A 10268-nucleotide genomic window follows, 5' to 3' on the forward strand; every position below is an offset into this window, starting at 1 on the left:
CAGTAAAATATCATATCTGAGACTCATAGGTAAGCAAAAGCCCTGACAGGAACAGTGACTCAGCTGCATGAAGAGCAGCTGCACAGGCAAACCTGGCTGCAAGGATCCATAATTGTTGCATTCTCTTGCTTTTCTTTTTCTCCCTATGATTTCCTTCATCTGGCCCCCAGAATTATCTTGCACTAGCAGACACCCCATAATTATCAATCCAGAACCACTGCAACACCATTGGAGACCATGGAGACATGGACTATATTCTGACCACCTACTATAGGCATTTAATATTAAGGGTTGCAACACCAAAAAACCAAATGCCTGGTCCCAGCCTGGTGATTCAGGCTGCCTATATAAGAGCAAAGGCTCCCTGGTTGGTCTGTGGGAATCTGATTCAGCTTATCAAATGTCTTTTTCTCCCCTTGTTCCTCTAGGCTTCCTGAATGCCAAATGCAGAGCTGCCTCCCTCCAGCTGGTAGGAAACGATGGTTCCCAGCAGGTCTGCACCAGAGCTTGGTGCAGTTTCACACCACCACCTGCTCGGAGAGGACTCTGCAGTCTAAGTATTCTTCTGACGGATGTAGCAGCGGCAGTGATAACCTGCCTTTGCATGACAACATGATGGCAGGTTCCCAAACCCAGGAAGAGGAGATTTAAAATCTGAACTTTACTTCACACAGAGAGGAATCAACCCAATAGCTCCCATTTCCCTGGGAGTATCCCACTGCACAGGTTACACACCAGGAGAGGATGTTCCCTGTCTCTTGTTGAAACTGTGCCTTCTGGTCTCACTTACGTGCTTATGTGCAAGACCCACCGCACCAGAGAACAAACAGGGAACCTGTCTGCACCATCCAGAAGAAGGGAAAAAGTCTGGTACGTGATTTCTGTCACTCAGAGGTCATCATCAATTCAGAAGGAAAATATGAAGCCTTCTCGAGCAGAAACCAGATTATCTTGAAAGAGTCTACTCCTCACCAGTGGTGTAGAGGAAGCTCTTTGATTAGCTCTTGATCAAAATATTCAGAGAAAAAAACCCAAAACAAAACAAAACAAAACAAAACAATTAACACAGCACACATTGAAAAGACCACAAAATAGTTAACAGATAGCTCCATGAGAAAATGTGCTAAGAGTTGCGGTGGGCTCTGGCAATAAAATCAGGAAAGGCTGTTTTCCTTGGGGATATACTGGCCTTCAAGTGTGAGTTATTTAGTGAATGTCCAAAGGTCTATGTTATGCAAGAAGGCAGATTAGATGGTCATAGCAGTCCCTTCTGGTCTTAAGCAATTAATCTCTGATGTAATGTCAGAAGGTTGGTTCATCACAGCCAAAGAAAGTAATTTCCTTGCTGATAAATGAAAAAGTAAATCAATTTTTACTCCAAGATGAGGATGGGATTCCACTGGTCCCTGGGGGCTGTTTCCTTGTTCAGACTGAGCAACTGAGCAAGGGACTGCTGCACCAAACAGCATGGGCTCTTCTCAGGACCTGGATTTATTCTCCCTGTTCCCAGAAAAATCACAGCCACAAAAGGTGAATTCTGGCCTCTGAAGACAGTGCTAAATTTAGATGGGGTCTTGGCTTGCAAGAGAGTACAGAATGCACCATGATGTGCACCTAAACAAATGATGGAAAACTGAGGAGGAAAAAATGGGCTGATATTTATGTTGCAGGATCACGAGCTGGGACAACTGCACCTTTGATAAACAGCTGTGTCACAATCTGACCAGCTGATCTCAGCCACATCACTTTGGTCTACATTTCCCCCCAAAATTTAGCTCTTCAAGTCGAGATTGGACACTGACAGACAGTTTTGAGGAAGTTTTACTAGAAGAATTGTGCAGATATTGAGTAATTGATTCTCAAATGCCTGTGTGACACTGGGGGCAATGCCCTTCTTATCTCCAGTTCACCAGGGAATGTAAGAGGACATGCCCAAGGGCCAAAAACAAAGTGAGCAAAAGAGAAGGGTTTGAAAGTTGAATAACCTAGCTCCCAGTCCCATATTCCTATCAACAAATTTCATGGTCCCCCAGAGGTCACTCTTTCCATTTCCAAAACCTCCATTTAAATTTAAATTTAAATCTCCATTTAGATATCATTATTTTCTTTTCCATGCACTGCGATCTTATGAAGGCAGTGAGAAAATAACTGTGGTCAGAACCTGCCCCCTTTTTGACTGAGGAATGGCTGTAATTCAAGATGGCAGAAGGAAGCAAAAACACAGAATGAATTATGCACTGTCATCCACATGGAATGAAAGTAAGTGGATTACACTGCCTACCATTACATACTTAGTGATACCACTGCCAAGAGGATCTGCAAATGCAGATGAAAAGTTTTCACTAATGCGGTTGAAGAAATAGTATAATTTATTACATTTTTAGATTTCCCATTGGTTACATTTAAGTATATAACAGAGAAATTAATGTACGTGTTTCTAAAGGACTGCTACAGAGGAACCACTCAGAAATAATTTGAAGTGGGGCCACAGTCTTTATTTTCTATTTGAGGCATCTTCCCAGTCAATGAACCTCTATGAAAGATTAATGTCATTTGAACTTTTATTGTGGAATATCATTCGTGCACTGTCACACTTCGCACAAATGGCGCTTCAGTCACAGTTCGGTAACACTCCAGCATATTATTTCCAAGGCATTTGAGAGTTTAGAGAATTATTGAAGGGCAAACTGTACCCATTTGGTAATAAGGCAGAGTGCAGTTGAAGTCTCCATATGATTTCAACAAATGGAATCAATGTTAATTTCACTAAATGCAGCAAAATAGTTGTGATAATAACCCCAGTGAAATATTCCACTGGAGAAAAGAGACAGAATGTAGTGTTACAGTGCTTTATATTATCTACACCAGGGATCCTAGAAGAAATACAGAAATGGGTGGGAAAAAAAATCTTAATAATTTCTGAAAAAAACATACTGATTTGCAAATCGAAATTGTTACTTCTCTCAATCTTTACACTTTGATTTTAAGAAGAAAGAATTAAAGAAATCAACTGAAAATCACATCCTATTTTCACCAATGATACCCAGCTTTAAGGCACTCTAGATGTTTCAGTTTGGCATTACCATTTGTGCAAATACGTGTTATAGTGATCCTGAAAGTAAACACTTCTGAAAGCCATGATTTGTTAGCACTGCTTTCACATGTTATAGCCAATTAGTCAATAATTAGTCAAATAATTAAAAATATAATTATGTAACAATGTTGCCTTTTTAAAATTAAGGACTCATTCACAAGCTGATTCCTCTTTCGGATTATATATTGCTTTGCTGCTACAGTTTAAGCACATAAGCCTTGGTTGCTTTTTCTCTCCTTTTGAATTAAAACAGGATTCTGTTAATAAATGGACAAGTGCTTATTAATATGCCACCACCAGCAAAAACACAAATATGCGACTAAATATTTATGCAGCTCCCACCAGATGCAAATATATTTGTAAGAACCATCACTGATGTGTTGGAGACCTCTAGAGCTGTAGCTCTTCTCATGAAACTACATTTGCTGATATTACCAATTATTAGGGCTACAGTTCAGGTATACAATATCAAGCTTTAATAAAACAAACAAACAAAACCACAAAAAAAACCAACAACAACAACAACAAAAACCACAAAAAAAACCAAAACAAAACAAAACACAACCCTGAGAGGTGTCTTGCAGAATTACCAAAATATCTTCTATATACAATTGTAAAATGTGTAACATACCAGCAATCACCATGTTTTCAGTATCTTTAGACACTTACTTGAAGCAGAAGGATCCTTTAGAAGGACCCTGATGCCATGCAGGGGACATGGGACTACTGTTAGAGAGAGACCTCAGTGGTATGTACTGGCACCCAGAAAAGTTACTTCTACATGAGTCAAAACACTATGGCCACAAGACAACCAAAATCAGGAATTCAAAGGGTCTTTAACCACCTGTTAGCTGGTTCCCATCTATCTATCTATCTATCTATCTATCTATCTATCTATCTATCTATCTATCTATCTATCTATCTATCTATCCATCCCAAGGCTATGGGATTTCCAGCCTGTAAGGTCTACATGGAGGGACGAAGATAGTTTGAAGTGAAGCAAAGCATACACATCACCTCACCCCTCTGAGCTAAATCTGTGTTACTAATGTAGAAACAGAACTGTATTACACCAATGCTCTCCGGTGACTATGTTCACCCTTCTGTCTAGGTACCTTTTGTAGTCATGATAATGAAACACTAATATTCTGAGAATTTCTTTCATCTAGGCACAAAGTTAGCAAAAGGAGTAGCAATTGCATGGTGCTGTCCCATGTTCCATCACAGTCACCTCCTTCATGTGCATATGGTTAGGTATGAATTGTTGGATGGCTGTGAAAAAACTTCATCTCCCTGCAATCTCGTGAAGTTAGATATGGTCACGCTACCAAACCAAGCACAGGCCTGTTCATTACTGCACAAATACAGAAGAAGAAAGGGACCTTCTAAAGACCATAAACTGTAAATGGAAATTAAAAGCAGGAGAACATTTACAGTTTGAACAGAACTCATGCTAATCATCTTATCTCTTTAAAAAATGCAAAATGCTATTATTTTACAAGGTTCAAGCCATTCCTGTCAAAACTCAGAGAAGTCCCTTACATTTTTTCTTAAGGTTGCTCAAAATCACCCCTATGGGCCAAGCCAGCCTGAATTAAAGCTCAGTGACAAATGAATCCTAATATTAGAGGCTTAAGTACTGAAGGTACTAGACTGCCACTTAGGTGAGCAGGATTCTTGCCTGAACAAGAACTAAGTAAAAAGATCAAGATTTTTAACTACGGTTATGAAGACAAGCATGCAATTCCAGTCACGCATAACTTGAAACTTCTAAACTAAATGCATCCAATACTCTATCAGAAAGATTCATTTTGTTATATGGATGTTTTTCCAAGAAAACTCTCAACCATAATTGGTACCAAGATGTGGGTTTGGCAGGTGTATAGAAAACTTCAATTTTTGTCTCTTAATATGTGGTACTAGAGATGGGAAACATTTTTGCCTTCATACAGGACCCAGATGGCAAACTGTGAAAGCTTAATTTCAAGAGCATTCAGGCTGACAGCTCTACAAGCAGCAAGCTGAATTTAACTTATGTGATTATGACACATACACAGGACTCTTTAACCAAGTGGTCCAACGCTCTACCTATTAGAGGCATGCCTATAAGATCTGCATGTGCTGCATGAAAGCCTTTAACGTGCCGATCGGGTCTGGATTACTACACTAGAAACCACACGTGCATGTGCACAAAACATACTTCCATGGGCTACTTGTCAATCAGGAGTTTAATTCTCTTTCTGCTTTTGCGAGAGGTACCAAAGAGCTTCTACAGTCTCATAAGCAGGATCACTTTTACTCTGTACTTTACCTAAAAGGCTTCACTCGTGTGTTGTGCCTTACTCAACTTCATGCTGGCACACCACCTACTGACAACCCAGCATTGCTTTCTGTATCAAGTGTTTCTTAAAATCCTGTGCCTGTATGAGACCATGAGCTCTGGTCCCGAGATGGCTGGCTATGCACAGCCAGCGCAGCAGCATTTGTCAGGACCCTGAAAAGAGAAAGGATTGAGAAAAAGGGTCTTCAGGCCCCTGGCGATATATTGATAAAAAATAGTAAGCTCACTTCTTCAGTGTTTCAAGCCAGGAAGTGAAAACCGAATTGTCTCCCAGCTGAAAGAGAAGCAAGCAGTCAGACAGCTTATCAGTAAATGGTTAATGAAACTCTAGTATTCTGAAAATTTATTTCATCCAGGCACAAAATTAGCAAAAGGAGTAATAATTGTATGGTGTCATCCCATCCTCCATTTCAGACACCTCCTTGTCTCCCAGGTGCCAAGGTCGGTTCAAGTTTCTTTCAATTCTGTATTATTTTAAGGTGTTTGTGTGTTTTCGTGGTTGCAGATTTGCAAGCAGATTGTGGTGCACAAAATAGAAATGCATTAAAGCACCATCTTTTTAACTTTCTGACTTTTCTTTATATACCACTGCTGCACAGCTCAATAGGTTGATCTTCCAGTCCCTATTTTCGGCAATGTTTGATGGTCTTTCCCATGTATTTACTTTCATGCTCCATAGGTAGCACCCTTGATCCCCACAGGGTATTCTAAGAGGAAACTGTGGCAAAAGAGTTGATCCTACTGGTGAAATTAAGAGCATCTAGAGAGAACTGCTCACACCCAGTGACCCCCATTTCTCCAAGTTACAACTGCCTGTATATTAAGCTAACCAATCCTTCCTGGACTTAATAATGCTGGGGTTTGACAGATATGCCACCTCATCCTGTCATCTGGCATTTTTTGAGGTATTCTGATCCACTGACTTTGCCACCTTCAGCAACTCAATGGTATCTACTTGTCCCCCTCTCTCCCTTCTCTCTTGTGACACCTCTGGTCTGACCTCTCCAGATCTCGGCCCATCTGTTTTACCTCAACTCACAAAACTTCCTTAAAAACCCTATTTTTTGGAACTTCTGGTGCTAGGAAGATACCAGTGATAAAAAAGGAGGGATAGGCTGTTACATGTCTGTCAGACCCGAAGAGCTATATGATCAACCTCCTTTTCATAACATGAAGGGTACACAGTCACACCAGTGGAATTTGTGTTCCTTGGTGCAAAGATCACCACTTGCTTGTCCCTGTTAGATATTAAATAGCTATCTGGGTAATAAATGAAGGGATATTTACAATAGAAGAGTCTCTAGTGTTGCAGTCTCTTGAAGAGACTAGTCTCTAGAAGTCTGTAGTGTCTCTATTCATCTCTAGGATCAATTGGAAAGAAGATTAAGGCTGGTCTGATCCAGTTAGAGGGGCTTGAGGAGGAGATTAAAAAAAGTTGTAGATTAACCTTTAATAAGTGCTCAGACACAAGTCTGAGGAATTTATACAGATTCTGCGTAGCTGTAGAAGTGTGTGTGTGTTCTTTTATGTGTGGTCTTAGTGGGCACACCACTGCAAGGGGCTTTGTCCTCCTACCAATGTCTCCTTGTTTGGAGTGCATACATCAGTTCACATGACACAGGATCCACCAAGCCATCTAACTCCCACTGCAGCCGCATCCTCTCTTGAACAGTGTTGTTAACCTTCACATCCAGGAGGAAAACACAATGGCTTTGTTTGCCCAGGTGGGCTAGCTTGAAAGTTTTGATGACTTCCCCAGTCACACAGGTACAGCAGGGAACAGAGCCTTGGGATCACTAACCAAAAATCAATGCTCTCAACAACAAACCTTTCTACCTCAAGAGAGAAGAGTTAATCCTAAAGTAGTACCACAAAGACTTTAGGGCCCGTTTCTATTGCACAAAGGTGTTGGCATTTGTAGAAAAAGCACTCTCTTTACTTCAGTTTTAAGTGTCGCAGATAAAATTTCATTAGATCGAACCATAACACTTAAACTAATGAAGATCCAGCAGATGTTGAATCTGTGATAGATTAAAGCATTGTTTTATTTGGGGAAAGAATCCAGTTTTGCTAAAATATTAATGAAATAAATGCTCATTTTGCTTCTGGATTAACTGAATGCCTGTGTTCAATAGTTTGTTCCTGTTTTCAGTTCCCACTGTTGCTTCTTTGTCTTACTAGTAAGAAAGCAATAGGCATAAACAAAGAACTAATAGTCCTTGTGCATTGAACTGTTAGATGTATACTGTGAAAAAGACAACATAGAGGCTGATGTGAACATTTGTTTTCCTCTACCAATGTACCCTGGAAACCTGTCCATTTGAAGCCAGATTGAATTCAGACCCCTTAAATTTCCTTTTGATGATGTCTATACGTATAAACATAAGTCGGGAGATTTTCCAAGTCTTGAACTCCAGACTGAAAATCTCATTTTGAACAAAGTACCTGGGAATACATTTCTTTGGGTAAGGCATCTTGGAAGTTTTAATCTAATGACTATGTTTGGCCTACTATGAAAAAATAAAAGAAACCCAAGTACTGCACTATGAAACTCAAAGAAAGTCACTGGACTGCAACCATCTAGACTTGCCGTGAGTCCTTGCCACTTGGGACATTTTTAAAGGCTGAGACTGAATTATCTTTTCTGCCTGAGTGCCAGGAGAAGATCTCTTTTCTGTCCCCACAAGAGAAACCTCAACTTCTGTCATCTCCATAATACGCAATCCTGTGCCTGTCTTTTCTGAATCACTCTGCTATACATGCCTCTCTGCTGTTATACATCTGTTGTGGCACAAGCTCATATCCCCACTGTCATTCTCTGAGTCAGTATTTGTACTTCTGTCTCATATTGTGATGAAAACATCTCTAGTGGCACTACACTTTAATTGGTATCAAAATATTTGGTAGCATAGTCAGTAACACCCACAACTTTCATTTATCACTTCTCTCTCTATGGAATATTGGTATCGTCATCCACTTTTACATGGCATTATTCTATCCTTATTTTTTATTTCAGTGATGGGACTCCTAGTTCTGAGCAGTCCATTGTAGTAATACATGTCAGAGCCTTTCCAGTGTCTAGAGACCCAAGAAGGGAAATTTAATCCCACTTCAAGCATCAGTAGACTTTACACCAATATCTCCAGTTGCACTTAAAACCAGGGTCTGACACAAGGCCAGACAAGACTGTGAGACAAAGGCATTCCTAAAATTACTGTAGGTTGGTCTTCTTGGGCAGCAGCTCTGCCCACACATCAAGATGACTTCTGTTGGAAAAGTTGCATGAGGGAAATTACGCTAACTATGGTCATGTGTCTGTGTACTACATGCTGCTAGAATATTAAAGCATTTACTGCTGTAGCAGTTTGATGAAATTTAACTTTTATATATATATATATATATATATATATTGCATATGCATGTTGCATATGTTGAATATGCACTGGGTGGATGGGGGAAGTGTGTTTATAAACAGAGTGATGTCTATTCAGGAAAATCCAGGTAACAAGAAGAGTTCTTTGAACTAATACCTACAGCATTACTCTCTCCTACACACACATACATTCACACCCACTAAGTCAACTGATCTTCCAGTAAACCATATTAAAACGGGCCTACAATGGGAAAAAAAAAAAAAAATGTTTTCGCTTGCTGTCTTTTGGAATAAAATGAATACAGGGCACTGTGAAAGAGATCAGTGCATCTCTTCTGGGTGTCTCAGTAACAACGGGGTTACTTTCCTCTAATTTCACAATGAATTCCTCTGATTTTTGGAGGCTAAGCCCAACAAAGTGGAAGGGCAGCACTTTCTAAGGAAGCAATTTGGATCTTAAATTTTGCCTACATTAACCTGGGACCTAACTTTATTTACACCAGCACAGTTAAAGGGTGCAGACCCTCACTGAGACCTCTCCTTTGCCTCGCTCACCCTTCTACCCACCCATGGGCCAGCCCCACAGCCACAGCAGCCGGGAAGCACTTGAAGTGCGGGCACCACTGTGGCAGGGGAATCATCTCTCCCTGGGAAGGGTCAGAAGCCAGGCTGCCCTCCCTGCTCCCAGTGCTGGATGGGGCACAACACTGTCCAAAATAAACACAGAATAAGCCCAGGTGCTATCTGGAAACACATTTTTGTGCCTCTCACTAATTCTTCATTTATGTGGACACTCTTCCAATGTGTACGGCCATGAGAAACAGCAGAATAGGTGAAGAAGATAAGGCATTGCTCACATTCCTGTATTTTAAAGGCAACTAGCGGCAAGAAGACACCCTGGGTGTTGGATGAAGACCTGCTGCTGAAGACTAGTGGTGTGCTGTGCAGGTCTGAGAGCAGACCACCAGCCCCAGTGACTGTTTATACAAACTAAACCTGCAATCTCCTGGGCAATACCTGGGGCCTGTGCACAAGTACTGCTCTGGAGGTTGGAGCAAAAGGAATGTCCCTTGCTCTTGGAACCAAAGCATGATCTAGAAAGGGGCACTTACTTGCAGAGAGCCTGTGCTAATTTCTGATTTCAGTTACACCAGGGTAAAACTAATATTAAGTTAGCCTGTGCTTGCATTGCTGTCAGGTAGATCTGATCAGGACTTGTGTCACTCAAGCAGGTGGTACACAGAGCATAAATATGCAGGTATTTACACCCGAGCATACAATCCCCACTATCAGTTCCATTTCATGGGTCATTACGACTGTTTGTAGCGCCATATATGTTTTTATGAATAGCTCAGCTGTAAAAAATAAACTGATCTTCAGCTTGAGACAAAAATTTACTTCTGTGGGCAGTTTTTCTTTTTTTTAAAAAAAAAAAAAAAAAAAAAAAAAAATGTAATATG

Source organism: Athene cunicularia, assembly GCF_003259725.1.
Source record: "Athene cunicularia isolate RWA chromosome 2 unlocalized genomic scaffold, athCun1 chr2_part1, whole genome shotgun sequence".
In the NCBI taxonomy this organism is placed as follows: Eukaryota; Metazoa; Chordata; class Aves; order Strigiformes; family Strigidae; genus Athene; species Athene cunicularia.